This window comes from Gallus gallus, chromosome 3, assembly GCF_016699485.2.
Source record: "Gallus gallus isolate bGalGal1 chromosome 3, bGalGal1.mat.broiler.GRCg7b, whole genome shotgun sequence".
NCBI classification, from domain to species: Eukaryota; Metazoa; Chordata; class Aves; order Galliformes; family Phasianidae; genus Gallus; species Gallus gallus.
Genome location: NC_052534.1, coordinates 103,459,370 through 103,475,941, shown reverse-complemented (window position 1 = coordinate 103,475,941; position 16,572 = coordinate 103,459,370). Strand labels below are relative to the sequence as shown.

The following is a 16,572-nucleotide window of genomic DNA, read 5'->3' as shown; positions in this document are numbered from 1 at the left end:
CGCTTACCAAAAACCTGCCTGAAGACAGTGGAGTCACAGCTTCTGAAGGGTACTGTAACACAAATCATGATGGCATCCAGTATCTGCATCCTTTCGGTAGGAAGAATAAAGTGACACCTTCATTTCCTGGCTCCTGGCTGTTTTAGATTTACCTGCGTGATCTATTTATATTGCTACTTGTCAAGGACAAGTTAACCTCCCCACATAAAATATTCAAATTGGAGTAAGAGAACCCCCTGCCCCCAGAAGGATAAAGCAATAATAAAAAATCCGGCTTCCTAAAACCTCAACATAAGTATCTTTTAAAGCCCGGATTTGAATTTTGGATGGATTTTTTTTTTTTTTAAACAAGGCACTTTAGGCAATGCAGACCACAGCATCACACAGTACAATTCCCTGCCTCGCCTATGACACAGAGCTCCATCAGCAATGATGACAATACTCATTGCTGTTACCCTTGGCCAGCACCACACTGATGTGATGGGCAGGTTGTACACCGATGGACAGCCAACAACTGCCTAGCACTGAGGCCAACTCAAACTTGCCTCCCCCTCAGCAGTGTTGCAAATATATCCAAAGATTCAGGGCAAAATTCTTTTGCAGCCACGTGACAAATGTTCTCTTAACAGGTTGCCTGGAGAAGCTGTGGATGCCCTATTCCTGGTGGTGATCAAGGCCAGGCTGAGAGGGTGGGTGGCAACCCTGCCCATGGCAGAGGGGTTGGAACTGGACAATGTCCAGAGAATAGCAACCAAGTCGGGGAGGGGTCTGGAGCACAAGTTTTATGAGGAGCAGCCAAGGGAGCTGGGATTGTTTAGTCTGGAGAAGAGGAGGCTCAGGGGAGACTTCATTGCGCTCTACAACTTCCTGAAGGGAGGTTGTGGTGAGGAGGGGTTTGGCCTCTTCTCCCAGGCAACAAACAGGACCCGAGGAAATGGTCGCAAGTTGTGCCAGAGGGATTTAGATTAGACATAAGGAAAAGCTTTTTCTCTCAGAGAGTGGTCAGGCGCTGGAATGGCCTGCCCAGGGAGGTGGTGGAGTTGCTGTCCCTGGCAGTGTTCAAGAGGCGTCTGGATGAGGAGCTACAAGATATGGTTTAGTGGCTTGTGGTAGCAAGAGTAATGGGAGGACCGTTGGACTAGATGATCTTGTAGGTCCTTTCCAACCTTGTGAGTCTACGAGTCTATGATTCTATGAATCTTTAACATTCCTTCTAGCCTAAGCCATTCTATGGCTCTATGACTTCTAGGCACCCTGAGTTCAAATGCTGACTCAAACCAACTGTTTTTTTCACTCATTAATTTGCCTTCTATAAATCTGAACGTTGCTGTTCAGGTGGTTAGGGAATAGCCTGGGATAAGACTGTTTCATCATGTTCGTCTCGCACTCCTTTCAGCCAAGTGCTCCTGGAGCATGTCTGAATTTTCAAAATCCATAAGATTCTACTTTCCTTCTGTTCCCCTCAAACAAGTATTTCTTCCAGATGCCTGTAGCAGAAGCAGAAATCACCATCTTGCAAGAGTTATAAAACACTCATATTAAATAATAGAGGTGAAAGCACTGTGTATGATTTCTGCAGAAGTCTTTTCAGAAGAACAGACAAATTTATTCACTGCATTATGGAACAGTTTGAGAAAACAAGATCATACAATGTACAGTGCCTCTATTTAAATTGTTTCATTTCTATTCATGAGTGCACTGATTAGATACGCTGAAAATATCATCAGTAAGAAATAAATAATTCCGCCAAATTAATAGCTGTTGATTTCTTTTTACCTGAAAACGTAAGTAGCATCTCATTCACACTAGACAAAGCCGCTATAATTTGGATACACCAATCTTGCTGGTTCAAGTCTACACAGCACACCCAGACAGGTATTCATCTACATTTCCTTAATAATAAACAACAACTTTCAAAATGCCAAGCTGTTTAGTGAGTTAAGATTAGCTAATACATGCTCTGGTTGGAGAGGATTAGAAGCCAAGTAGGTTGGTTTTTGTACCTGTTGTCTTCTCCAAACAGTAGGCTGAGAGAAACAAATTGCTTCAAATGTGGAGCTTGGTGTAGAAACCGTATGTTAGGGAATAGAGGCAAACCTGCTGCATCACACAGAATTGATCTCAAGCTCACCAAATGCTCTTTATTTAATAACATCTTTCTGCCTCAGAAATAAACCAGCCAGAAGCAATCACTGCTAGCAACATCAGATAATGGGAGCTATTAACCAGCCCCACAATGAGCACTCTCCAGTACCTCACTCCCTGTGTTTTTCCAGGGAAATGTGGGGAAGGGTAGATATGTGTAAATGGAGCAGAAGGTATTACTTATCATGAGAATCACACCAATATTTTGCATGTTTATAGATATATAAACTATATTTCTATTTATCTATGTAGATATAGATATATAGAGAATAAAGACACAGCTAATGTGCCTTAAAATAAAACACTGCGGAATGATGAATGCAGCGTATCTGTTGAGCTCACAATGAGAAACGTTCCGTGTTCTTGAGAGATTCATCTACTTTGAACTGACAATGAATTATTCTTCTAGAAATCAAATGTAATGGCTTTAACATTTCCAAAAACCTAAATGCGCAGCCGAATACCTTCGGAGCACCCAGTTTGCAAAGCAGCCAAGTGAGACACCTCGGAGAGCTCCTGCTAGCTCCTGCAGGCGAGATGGATGAAGGAAATGCTGAGTGGAGGTGCAATGTGGCAGTTATTAGCAAAACAGGAGTAATTTGACAGAGAAAAAAAATCTGATGAAATCTCAGTTCTCAGCAACAGATTTTGGAAGCCTATTTGCACGTAAATTGGAAGAAAACAAATCTTGCATTAGAAACTGATGAAGATGAAACAATGTGTCCTAAATCCTAACATATTTGAAATTATTTTCTTTGTTTGAAAGCAGATAATCCTGTAACAGGCAGTAACTAAATAGTAGCGTATCAGACTTGCTCTGCATGTCAAAGAGACTGCACAGCCAGATCCTGGTTTGGGGACACTCTAGTATCAGAATAACTGGATTTACTGCTATATTCACACCTTCGTTTTTGCCATCTGAAACGGCTGCAGCACGCAGTGCATTTGGCTGTGTTTTAAGCATTAGCGGCATAAATATCCCCTTGTGTACCGTATACTTCACCACTTCTTGCTTCCCATAAATCAAGCCTAGAACCAATCATCTTTTTGTGTTAGACATTAATGGCAACTCCATTATTCAAATCCAGCCTGTGCAGCTTTGCCTTTCATGGGGACGTACAGCAGCTCACAAGCAGGCTCACGGCTGAGCGAGGAGCCATTCTGATTTGCTTGGGGTCTCTTCCTACACCTCCATCGCTGGCAGAGATGACGTATTCGGCACCTTTCAGTCTGTCGGTGCAAAAGGCTTCTTAAAAACTTCTACGAGGTGTAACATCGTGAAATAATCAGGAAGGCATTTTGCGCTCCTGCAAGAACTGCAGCTTTGTGTCATTGTAAACATTGTCTACCTGTTTTAGCTCAATATCTCTGCTTACCAGTACGTGTTCTTCATCGCATTACAATTAGACGCATAGGCAAAGAGACCTTTGGTGTCATTAAATCAAATTCCTCTACAAACACAGAGAGATTTTATGGACTGTTGTCTTTTCTGCTTGCTGCTACATTTCCACACTCAGTGCAGAACACAGTAACAGTTGCAGGTACCTTCCCTTGTTTACAGTACCCACCAAGAACGATTCCAAAACCAAATAAAACAACTTGGCTATGATTTAAGCAGCAGAAACTGTTCTCCCATGGGGTTTCTTTTTTTCTCTCCTCTTTCCCTCATCTCTCAGTTCAGGAGGATAGGGAACATGAAAACTAAATGGATTTATGCTTAAATAATTCATCTTTTCAGGCACATCAAACCAAGTACTAAAGTTCATCCACAGGGCTAGCAGCATTTAGCTGATTCCAGTGGTATTTTAAGCAGGGTTCTGGAGAGCTACTTGCAAAAGGTTGGGAGGAAATGCAGAACAGCTGTGTTGCTGTGCAGTTCGGGACCACGTGCTGTAACCCCACCTAGTCCCATTGAGGACATCTGATGGGGACACGGCACCAGCTGTGCCCAACACCGCTGTGTTTCGGAGACCCGCTCCTGCACAAGAGATGCTTTGTGAGCAGGGCGAGCTTTGGCACATCCAGGGAAGCCTCAGAATTACAAACACCGAGCATCGCTTTCCTGCCAAGTGGTAGCAAAATATGTGGCAACATAAAGTGTCTTTAGGAGAGCAGCTCCCGAAAGGCACACATCTGAGCTCACTGACTTGAGCCTAGGAGCCAAATTGCCTTAAAGTAAGGTCCTGTGGGGGTTGGAACTGAAGCCATGGTAGCAACTTGCCTTCTCTTTAAGCACAGGAGGAAAAACAGAAGGTTTCTTCTGTATATTTCCAAACATCCTTTGAAGGAATGATGATGGGTTTACTAATGCAGGAAATCTAGTGATATTCCTCTGTAACCTTTGCTATGCTTGCACTTGAAGTCATGTTTATTGTGCTAACTAAGCTGTATCACATTCTTGCAGCTAAAGAGGAAAAAAATAAATCTGTTTTGCTTTTTGCTCTCTTTTTATTCTCTTAAAACCCAGGAACTACAATCTCCAATTCCTACTATTAACTGCTTGCTTTAAAAACACAAGAGGTCTCTCTCCTGCACACGGCTATCAATGTGCTAGAAGAGTCTGCAAAAAAGAGTGAGGAAAATAGGGCTTTCCCACAACTGAGATCTGTTCCTGTGATTTATACCAAGAAACTATTGTCCAGACTAAATCAGACAAAGCAGTAAAGAAAAGTAATTAGATTTCAGGATGTAATGACATCTGACAAGAATTTCAGTAACACTGCTTGGCCTGTGTGGGAAACGATTGGTCAAAGTGAAGAAAACATTTTGCCACATGGAAAACTTTAAGTGGGTTTGTAACCTGGTACTATACCAGAGATGAATTTTTCCAGTCAGGTTTGTATCTTCAAATTCACTGAAGTGGAGATTTATTGCAGCAAAGACAGAGAAAACCACTGGAGGAATGTGCTGGAAGTGGAGCGGGACAAAAGGAAAACAAACAAAGAAAATACAATATTCTTGGATTTGCAGTGGCTTAACTGAACTGCCTTTGTGTTTCCAGTCTAAATTAACATGGTTCATAAGAATATTATCTAAATCACAAAAAAAACCCACAAGATTTGGTAAAGTGTTATGTTTTGCAGAGTATGTTTTGGGCAAATTTCATTAGAAATAGCTCGAAATACCTTGAAGAAGTATCATCATGAAGACACGTTTATTTTTTGCAGTATAATTTGAGACCTTCAGCAGAAAGCAATGTCACTGCAAGCAGTGATGTCGATGGCTTCAAGCCACTGCTTATGCAGTGGAAGACCTCTTTAAATCAAACATGTTTAAAAACGTCCTTGCTCTAACTTGCGTGTACTGGGCAGCCCATCACAAATTTATGTCCTCACGCTTTGTAGAGTAATGATGTTCATATACCCACGTAAGCTGGCTGTGAGCAACACAGACTCTTCCACTTGGCTAATCTTCCCACATAAAAGTTAAGTGCCTCATAGTCCTTGTGTGTGAAAACCACTCTAAACCAAAACGGACAACTTTTTCTGTCTGTACCATATACATAGTAACACATGCAGGACAAGAAAACGTGCTTTAATTGATTCTGACCAACCACCATTAAAAAACAGCAGCAACAAAAACCTAAAATCCCAACGACCTACCAGACCACAGTCAACCATCATAAAAAAAAATAATAAAAAAAATGCTTACAGTAATGCCTATCGAATTGCAAGTCCTGACCTTGGGAGATGTGGAGAACAGCATTCATTTCCTTCCTTCCAGAAGCAGACACTGTAACCCTTTTTTTCAAAGTTTTATACTGAAATTGTTCTTACCCCAGCCAAGCTGACAGCGTTGCTGTGGAGAAGCTTGCTTTCAGGGGAAGCGGAATGTAAAAACAAAGTTGCTCTGACCTTAACAATAATCCTGTTTGCATATTACAATATATTTTCCTACCATAACAAGGCAAAGTCCCTTGTGTTCCGGTCAGAAAAAGTCATCTTCCAGTAAAAGCACACTGTGATCAATAACATTTTCTTAATATATTATATTATCTCTCACTAAAACACTTTTTCATTTGGCATTTCAGGCTGCCTAGTAGGGGAAATTCATGACAAAACTCAAGATGGCAAATGAGATACTGCAAATTAATTCCATCTTTTCGTTCGTGAACATTTGACAAGCCTGTGTCGTCTGACTTCAGCAGAAGCTTTCTCAGCTTTCAAATATACATGAAACAGAAGAATCTGCTCCACTACCGTACACCAATCTTCACTTCAGCCTGCATAATTTTGTGTTGAAATATGCTGTAGATTAAACAGCAAACTTTAAGACCAGAATTGGTAGGGCTTAATTTAAATATTAGTTTAGAAAATAGACTCCGAAGTCCAAAAAAGCAATTGTGAAATTGTATTTTAAAGGTACAGCCCAGAGACTAGCAGAGTACAGGAACCCTCCACAGCTGAATCTGTTTTGTCACTGAGCCATCTGCAATCTGGTCCTGAAAAAGACTATGCAATGAAAACGCCGATTTGGTGCTGGCAAAGCTTGAAGAGAGCTGTGACATGATGGGCATTACAGGGGAGTAGAAGAATCAACTTTTTACAAGGGTAGATAGTGATAAGACAAGGGGGAATGGTTTTCACCTCAAGGAGAGAAGCTTTAGATCGGATGTCCAGGGGAAGTTCTTCACAGGGAGAGTGGTGAGGTGCTGGAACAGGCTGCCCAGAGAGGCTGTGAATGCCCTGTCCCTGGAGGTATTCAAGGCCAGGTTGGATGAGGCCCCGGGCAGCCTGGTCTAGCACCAGATCTGGAGGGTTGGTGGCCCTGCCTGCAGCAGGGGGATTGGAACGTGATAATCTTTGGGGTTCCTTCCAACCCAAGCCATTCTATGATTCTACAGACTACTTCTCTACTTGTGGGTCTGAAATTGCTTTTGCTTTAGGAGTAGCAGCTTTATTCCCCTCTCACAGTTTACATCCCACAGGCTTAAGTGAAGACTCAGGGGCAGAGCCCACGTTCCTGCCGTCCTTGTGGCAGCCCATTATCATTTGAGCAACAGCAGCTGTAGATGCAACCGAATTAAGGGAAGTAGTCAGTGTTCAGCTTGATCCAAAGAGGCACGACCCTGCAAGAAGGGCTTGGGTGCATGCAGGATATTATCAATAGGATGGCTTAAACACACCTGATGTCTGTAGGATTAGGTGCAGAATCACTGCCTGTATTAATATTTCAGCATTAGGAATAAAAGGCAGGTGACTGTTGAATATCCACGCTGTAGGAATGCTCTGTATATGAATTCTGTAACAGAAGCATGCAAAGGCTGTACCCATACACTACAGAATTTACCAACTAATAGCCCAATTAAAGAGGTACTTCAGTATGTGCCTTGCTTTAAGCTCACAGGGCAGCCTCATTGACTAAACACATTCAATTTCTTTAAGTCAAGATTCAAATTGAGAACAATATAAAAAAAAGTGAGGAAAAATGGATGGAAATGTAGTTTACATCCACAAATCCCAGCACCTCATTAGGTCTGAACCGTGTAAGGGGCCAAAGAACACATCTACCTAAGAAGTCATTCATTAAAGATCAACGTCTTGTTTAACTGTGGAAGATGTGTGCAGGAGAAATGCATGGAACTCAGTTCTTGGAACAACTCCAAGAAGTACTTAGATACACTTGTGAGAAAAGGGATAAAAATGAGATTGGCATTGATAAGCAGGAACACAGATGACATTACTGCAGACTGGGTGGGCAGAAGGAAATAATCAAGATTTTGAAGGTGAAAACAAAGTTTGGGATTATTTTTTTTTTTTAAGCAAAATAATATAGAGAGTAAGCCTTCATGCAAATGAGCACTTATAAGATAGCCTTTCCAGGTGAGTAATTTCTTTCACGATTAATAAAATCTGCAATCTGAGCAACAATGTTCTGATGACTTTTTGCCATTCACAATTATCGCTCATCCTGGAACCAAAAACTCATTATTATCAGAGCTGACAAAAAAAATACTTAACTACTTCTACGCAAGGACTTAATTTTTAAAAGAATCACAAGTTTCTAAGCTTTGTTTTTACTTCTAAGTCTTGAAAGTGAAAAATGAGGGAGCCCTAGCAACCCTCACGTATATCTCCTTCAGTTCCCAACAAGTGATGGGAATAAAAGCATCTCATTTAGATGGCAACACAACACACTACAAAAGTATACTTTGGTTTAAAAGCAGCCTACTAAGAGTATGGAGTTAACATATCCCCATATAACTATGGGTGTGTGTTCTATACTATAAACACACGTATTTTTGCCTTTTTTGTAGCAGTTTTCTCCCAAGGAGCTAAAAGCATTGAACAGTTACTGTAGAACTAACAGCACTCTTGTGAATAAGAATATATAATCACTATTTTAATGGCATGGAAGTGGAGGCACAAAGGTGGATGTGGCAGAACAGAAACAATACCAAACTCCAAGCTCTGTGAGTAAATTCCAGCCTGCCTGGCATGCATCATCTTTAGGCAGAGAGGAACAGAGATATTTTTGTCAATGCCTATAGGGATGTAGCACTAACACTGCCTATGTCCCCCTCCACCCTGCACCCTGACAGAGCAGCTGAATCAGAGCTGCATTAGAAAGAATAGTCCAATATAGATGCTAAATGGACTCAAACGAACATATACAGAAGAGACTTCCCTATGCACAGATGCTTGATGAGCATTATCTGAGTTCTTTATAAAGAGGTCTCTCAGATCTCCCACTTTCAGTGATGTGATGGTCAGTCAGTAAAAGGAGATGCAGCAGGCACGAGATGCATTAAGGGAAAATCTAATTAGATATGAGGAAGGAAACATCAGTGAGTGCTTCACCAATCAGCATAGGCTGTCCATGAAGGCTGCTGAGTCTCCATCCTCAGGGATACTCAGGACTCACCTGGACACAACCACAGCACTGAACAACCTGCTCCACTCTGCAGCTGATCTGTTTTGAGCAGGAGGTCAACCAAGATGACCTCCCAAGGTCCTTCCCTAACTAAGTTACTGTATGTATATCATACAGATACAAGTGAGGTTATTCCTAGGTTTCTTTGCTTCATCCCAAAGCTTATCAGAAATTCATACAAGAAGTATGACCCTAGACTTCCATGAGTAACAACTTCTACTTCATTCAGCTTGCTCTCTTCTGAAAAGAGGGAGATGGAACAGACTGCAATCTTTGCTTTAACCCACCTAAAGCTACAAAGAATGAAAAGCAAAACACAATCAAGCACCTAAACGCGTGTGGTCGTTAGAGGTCTTGGTTTGAGTTTACATACCTTCCTGACCCTCGTTCCTTGTAAGAAACACTCAGAAAAGCAATCAAGCTGCTGTGCCGAGAGACCTGATGTTGCTAAAATAACTGCTTCATGGTAACAGCTCTCAACTTTTTCCTTTCATTTCAGATTCCTCTCCTTTCTCCCTCCCCCATTTTCATATGAGGTGCTGCATATGGTGAAAGCTGATTTAGTCTGAGCCAGAAACAACAGAGGTTAAATACTTCCCTAGTTAGAACACAGAGATTGCAACAGTATGTGATTGTCAAGTTATACAGAGCTATGGCCAACGTACATAAATACCTTCTACCCTCTTCAGAAGAATAAGCAAATTAAAATGTTTGAAGGGATGCGGCTGAGCTAGGAATATCCTCAAATGGGTAAGATAGACAAGCATGCTACTCCTACGGGCAGCTCATTTCTAGAAACAGACAAAGTCCACCCAAGAATCCAAGGCACTTTCGAACAACTTCTCAACCCACAGCAGAAGCCTTGATGAGGTAGCCTAGACACAGCGGGCAGCTCATTTCCAACCACATATGTCAACTACTTGCGGTAGTTAGCTCTATTAAAGAGAAGAGAGTTGTTGGTTGGTTAGTTTTGTCACTTTACCTTCCCCTTCCAAGTAGATCACAGACATGATACCAGAAAAACCCACAGATATACCATAATCTGATACAGTAACAGTACAATAAGCTGATATTCAGCCTAAGACTATACTCAGCGTTTTATACCGATTGGAACTGTGCAATGCTGCAACATATCAAGCCAGATTTGCTAGACGTTCCCCACCACAGAAAGTGAATTAAACTGTCACTCATCTCCATAAGACTTGCTCTAGTGTAAGTACTTCTTCATCAGTTGGACAATCTTGCTCTGAATTAAAAACAAAACGCTATATTGCAAGTTAAAATCTTCATCCACTTTCCTATATGTTATTTTTTTTCCTCTCTACTTTTCTCTTACCTATTTTCCACTCCACTGTTTTCCCCCAGTTCAGTATGTTTAACCCTCTGTACTCCACCTGCCTGCCCAAATGCTTTCTTTTCTCCCCCTTCTCAGCAGATTTAAAGGATGGAATTTACTTTTGAGCTCCAGCCACCCTGGCTACACTGATAATTATGGTCTGAGCATCGAACTTCTGATGTCCTCCTGATCCTCTCTGTTGTCCATTTATAAATGAACAAGGCAGCAAAACCTGCTGGAGTACAGCTCCCTTCCCCAAGGACCATCTGTTCAGTGTGTCAAGGCAAGGCTGGGGCAGAATCATCTGAGTTGGAAGGGGACCATAAAAGATCGTCTAGTCCAACTCCCCTGCAATGAACAAGGACATCTACACAACATATACACCCCATGAAAACATAGGGAAAATGACACTGTATTCGTTGTGAGGGATACTAAAAAAAAAAGTTAGAGAACATTTGATTTTATTACAACTGCGAGACAATTACAGCTGTTGGTATATTCAGTTTTACAGCATTACACGCACTTGCCGGCACAAAGAAAGAATATAAAATAAAAGCCTTATTCAAAATTCAGGCTCAACTTCAAGTAACAATTTCATTTTTCTATTATTATATACACTATTTATGATATTGTATTGGTAGCACAGAGAAAGAGATTAAATAAACTTCCCTACACATACTTATACACACTCAAGCATACACACAATTTCCTGTTTTACCATGAACAAACTAATGATAGGAATTAAGAAGCGTTTTCAAATTATCAAAGCTGCACTGAAATCTGTAAGCTAGTCGCTCAGGGAAATACACTTTATAAACAGTCTTCATGGGTGTACTACAAACCTATTTATGGGAAGAGGCTGCCAGAAAGGTTATGATCCAGATGTGTTGGGGATGCTGAGGTGTTCAGTAAGGAACATCGAGAGGGAATAGCAAGCACTGTAAGTAACAACTGTTGTGTAGTGTGCAAGAAAGATTAAACAGATAAAAATTAGAGAAGAAAAAAAGAAAAGAGGACTTGGTGGTCTTGATGCAAATAGAAAGTGCACCTTTCCTGGTCTGTGTTAGCAAGAGGATAGCCAGCAAGTCTGAGGGGGGTGGTCCTACCCATCCATGTAGCACTTGTGAGGTCTCCAGAATAGGTGGAGGGTATTGGTGGCTGGAGCACAAAGCATGAAGGAAGAGAGAGAGATCACACAATGGTTTCTAATTCCCAATGGAATAGTGCAGAGAGTGAACTTATTCATGAAAGTATGGAGAGATACAAGAAAGAAGGAGCTGCAGTAATGAACGTTCCGACGAGAGATGAAAAAAATATCCTTCATGAGATGGTGAAACATAGGAACAGGGGCCTGAAGAAGTGTTGGAATCTCCATCCTTGGAGATATTCAAAGCTCAAATGCGTGCAGCCCTAAGCAACCTGGGGGACACTGTTCTGAGCAGGAGGTCAGACTGGACAATATCCAGAGGCACTTTTAAGCCTGAATTAACCACCAGTTCTAAATATCTGGTTGGGAGAAGCCAGGATGTGATCAAAGGATGCCAAGAGAGCTCTCATACAGCATCAAGGGTCAGGCTTAGCTCTGTGAGGAGAAACACACAAATAAGATTGGGAAAAGAAGCTAGGAAAGGGGTACGATGAGTAAAGCAGCAGAGGCTGAAAAAGAAGGCAGCAACAGAGGATCAACACTGTAAGGAAGAACAAAAATAGAAAACCCAAATCTGCATCCACCAAGTTACACTCTCCCCTAGCAGCTGAAAGGTAAAAAGTCCTGTGGGAGTCACTCAGCGATGAAGTCAATATTTACGTTTCCACTTTGATGTGCGTAACAGAACTGAGTAGGAGAGGAAATCAGTTCTCTCTTCTTCATGAAAAACTAAGCAACCTTTAATCTGCCTTTTTTTTTTTTTTTTTTTTTTTTTTAATCTACACACAGTTTTGCAAACTTGACTGGTATTTATAACCATGTTTATATAATGAAGAATGTTTCATTTGTAATACAAACATACATCTCGTAGCTTAAAACTCCAAGCGATCACTGCACTCAAAGTGGCTTACAGCTTTTTGCAGTTTTGTAGGATATAAACCTCTGAGTTTGTGGAGACGAACTCTACTCCCTCTTGCAGCCACACAACCCAATGTATATACCCTTGATCAGGTTTATAGCACTGGCATTCAGCCTCCTACTTTCTTTTTCTAGTGTAACACAGTCGCACATGCTCTGACAGGGATTTGCTGCAGTCACTGAATTCATCACCCAAACTACGTCCACGTAAGGCAGATAAAAGGAAAATTAAAATGCAGAAAGAACAGATAACTGCACACTTACCCTATGATATCCAGAATGTGTATCAAAATCAGCCTCAGGTGTAATAGTCAGTAAACAGGACAGCAAATCCTTGCATTTAGCAGGAGGTTTCTGGGAAGCCAGATTACCTAGGAAGAAAGAGGAGAATTACGTTAATACACAAAGATGAAGTCACCTAGGTTTTGTAAGAATAGCCTTTAAATGAGCGAGAGGAGAAGGAAAAAAAACAGCTGCAGGGTGGGAGATGGTACATGCCACCATGATCGGCATGGAGAATTTAATCCTCTGAAGGTGACAGAAATCTGCTATGAAGCATGGAGAGTTCGGTGCTGCTGGATTCTTAGGGTTTAGTAAAGAGCATCTAATACCCGTGATAACACACTGTTAACCCTCTAATCAAGGACGTGGAGGAGAGCAGAAAGAGCACGATATTTTGCTTAATTAGTTCCTATCAAAGAGAGGACAAGTTCAAGCACTCGCAAGAACGAGGCGATACAAGATTATCTAGAAGTTTAATAGCGTTCTGAGTCTTTGGTAATGTGGGGTTTGCCCATGAAGTAAAAATAATCCCAAGAGATAAATTTAAAGAAATATATCTCATTTTAGTGCCCAGAGTAAAATGACTATTCATTAAAGCAAAGCAGTTTTATACCTAGGTTCTCCATCTCAGATCTAATATACATGGGAGTAATCTCCATGACGGGAAGTGAAATGTAATCCTGCAAGAATGAAGTGCTGTCATTATCTGCAAATCAATACAATTTTTATTTATTTATTTATTTTTAAGTGGGAATAGCAGTTCCTATTGATTTCGCGTTTTTAGCACTGGAGTTTCTGGCACTATGAAGAAGATTCTTACAATGATGAGAGATACAGATGAATAAATGAGCTGATATAAGCTAACTTTAAGTTTGCGTTGTTCAAGGGAAGTTCACCGTAATCAGGATTTCATAGAATCATAGAATGGCCTGGGTTGAAAAGGACCACAATGATCATCGAGTTTCAACCCCCCTGCTATGTGCAGGGCCGCCAACCAGCAGACCAGGCTGCCCAGAGCCACATCCAGCCTGGCCTTGAATGCCTCCAGGGATGGGGCATCCACAACCTCCTTGGGCAATCTGTTCCAGTGCGTCACCACCCTCTGGGTGAAAAACTTCCTCCTAATATCTAACCTAAACCTCCCGTCTCAGTTTAAAACCATTCCAAATAAACCAAAGTGTTTCTCTTTCACAACTTCAGCTTAAGCTTCTTTTGTTTGATATAAACATAATGTTTTGTGTAATTAAAGCACTACATATTTTGCATTGGTAGAGCAATACTTCACTAACCCTACCTGCAAGCTGTTGGAAGTTTATCATGCAAAACCTCTTGGAGGACACCTCCGTATCCTACAAGTACATTATTACAGAGTATTTGCCCGACCAAAAAAATAAAGATAATAAGCCATTCCCCTATGAAAGTCCAAACCTGGCTGACCGCTGAGAAGCTCATGGTTCAAAGGGATGGTGAAGGTGGTAAAGTAACAGGAAAGAGGAAGACACTGAAGAGCGACACAACGCATCCAAGGTCACTCTGAGGGTCTGTGAAGCCCTGAGCTCCATTGGGCCATGATAAATTCCTTCAGAAGAGTTTAATAGAACTGATAGATGCTTATATAATTCTGTAAATGAAGCATAAAGCTTCTTTGGCTTGATGAGCTGATCAAATAGCTCATGTTGTAATGAATGACCTGTAACACCTGTAATGAGAGCTGACTGCAGTTCATGATGTACCATTATAAAGAGAAGGAAAAAAGATAAAAGTTTAAAGTGGGGCCTGCTGACATCCCAAAAGAAATCTCTAAAAGCAAACAGACAAAATCATTTACAATTTTTAGCCCTCATTTCATGCAGAAAAAGCAGATCCCTTCCCAAGCAGTAGCCAGCTGCAAGGTTAGTCTCTCAAAAATGCAAAGCACGATAATAGAAGCAACAAGCACACGAAAGGACTGGGAAGGCACACAAAAAGAAGTGTCTAGACTGCATTATCCCCATCATTCCTGTCTTCTCCGTCATACAGAGCCGCATTCTCCTCGTTAGCTGCTTTGTTTACAGGGTTAGACTCATTTTGGAGTTTAGGCTTTCCAAATAGTTGGTCTATTCATTTATATAATGCTGCTCAAACACATTGTTGAGACATTTCAACGGAGTATTTCTGACTTTCGCGACATGCTTAAAGAATTCTGCATGAACTGCCTGAAAAAGCTCCAACAAAAATAGCAGCTTTTTTTTTTTTTTCTTATGGTTTGGTTTGTTTTCCTGTTTTTCAGAAAGAGCACTGTTTTCATGGAGAAGTTTATGGAAAGGACAGAAAGAACTCAAGGGAGCAATTTCTCCTTTGCGTAGTGAATTACCACATCACAGTTACCCCATCCTCTTCAAGGGCAACACTAGGCCACGGCAGCATGGAAGATCTCCTTAGGGAAACATCCACTTCCCAAAGCCATCTCAGGACTTGTTCAAGAGCAAGCACAGACTTTGCAGAACTGAAGAACCACCTTTGACAGCAAAACATAAAATAAAATGGGTTTGTGATAAGGAAGAGGACTAGTCTGATACACCAGTGGCAGTTTTACATGAAGGAAATCTTTTTCTTTCCTACCTCAAAAGTGAAAGACATGAGGAACATCTACAAAGCGTGACTGTAGACTCTAGATGGCTGTGCCATAGGGAAAAGCGAAACAGACCTCACAGCAGGATATGGGATGTTTGAAGAAAGGCTCAGAAGGAAAATGGAGCAAGAAAGGGAATAATCCGTCACCATGAAAATGGTACACAAAGACGGGCTTAGGTTCAAAATCTGTTTCCTTACTCCTGGACACGCAGTCCCAAAGAAGAATCAAAAGTATTACTTGGGACAACACAAAGAAAGGATTAATGGCCTTTACTGTTTAACATACATTATTTACTTTATTTACTAGGCTTCGGGTGGCTTCTCTACCCTGCTTTGGAAAAGCCTGGCTGTTAATAGGACAGGATTTTGATCTTATCAAAATCTTATGAAAACTTAACTGTAGTTCAAAGTGAGGGGGAGAAAGGAGAACAACACCTGTCAGTCAGCTCGGAACCACTAACATGAATACTGAAAGTAGAAGAGGCAGACATACAGGAGCTTTAAACATCTACACCAAGAGGTGCTCTCTCTCGTTTGCTAGCTTTGAAGATAAAGCCTCACTTCCCTGTATCAATACTTCATGAAGCTGAAGACACCTTACAAAGGCCTATAGCAGCAGCCCAATTTATCCATCAGTAGCCTGACAACCTCAAAATGGACAAATCATATATCCTATGTAGCACCTAAGCTTCTAAATTAAAATGACCAGAGGTAGCCAGTTTGAAACCAGACATCTGCTTCAGATACTCCATCACTGTAGCAACTTTCATGATGTCAGCAGCTCGTCCTTTTGGGTGGAACTACCAGGAGGCTACATGGTATATGAAACTGGTGTGAACTTGCCCACCTGAGAGGATGGTTTTAAGTGTTGACAAGATCCCCCTCGGTCTTCTCTTCTCCAGACTGAACAGTCCCAGGGCTCTCAGCCTTTCCTCACAGTGGAGATGCCCAGGCCCCCAAACTCTTTTGCAGCTTTCACAAGACTCTCTCTTACAAGATCCCTTTCATTCTTGAACTGAGAAGAACTGGACCCATTACTCCAGATGTAACCTCACAAGGGCCAAGTAGAGGGGGAGGTGGCTGACCTTCTGGCTCATATCACTGGAGGCAGTTAAGGAAAGTCTGTCACTGCTCTGGTTGGCCTGGCTTATTATCCAGTTGGTTGCAATGGTGCCATTTTGGACTGCACTCCCCAAGCCCTTCAGTTTAAAGCCTGCCTCATCACACTTGAGCTTTAAGAAGTGAATTATAAATTTCC

The 16,572-nt window shown here is 41.4% G+C and overlaps 1 protein-coding gene across 7 annotated transcripts in view; it reads right to left on the bottom strand.

Annotated features, from left to right (window-relative positions):
- KLHL29 (kelch like family member 29) overlaps nt 1–16,572 on the bottom strand; it is a 415,168-nt gene that overhangs the window by 330,813 nt on the left and 67,783 nt on the right. For 6 of the 7 annotated variants that reach the window (XM_025149101.3, XM_015285050.4, XM_040698001.2 and 3 more), the window contains one exon: nt 12,684–12,790. The gene's annotated coding sequence lies outside the window, so the exon portion shown is untranslated. Of the gene's footprint in view, nt 1–12,683; nt 12,791–15,054; nt 15,179–16,572 lie in introns of those variants that run through there. The other variant, XM_015285051.4, reaches the window with a different exon arrangement.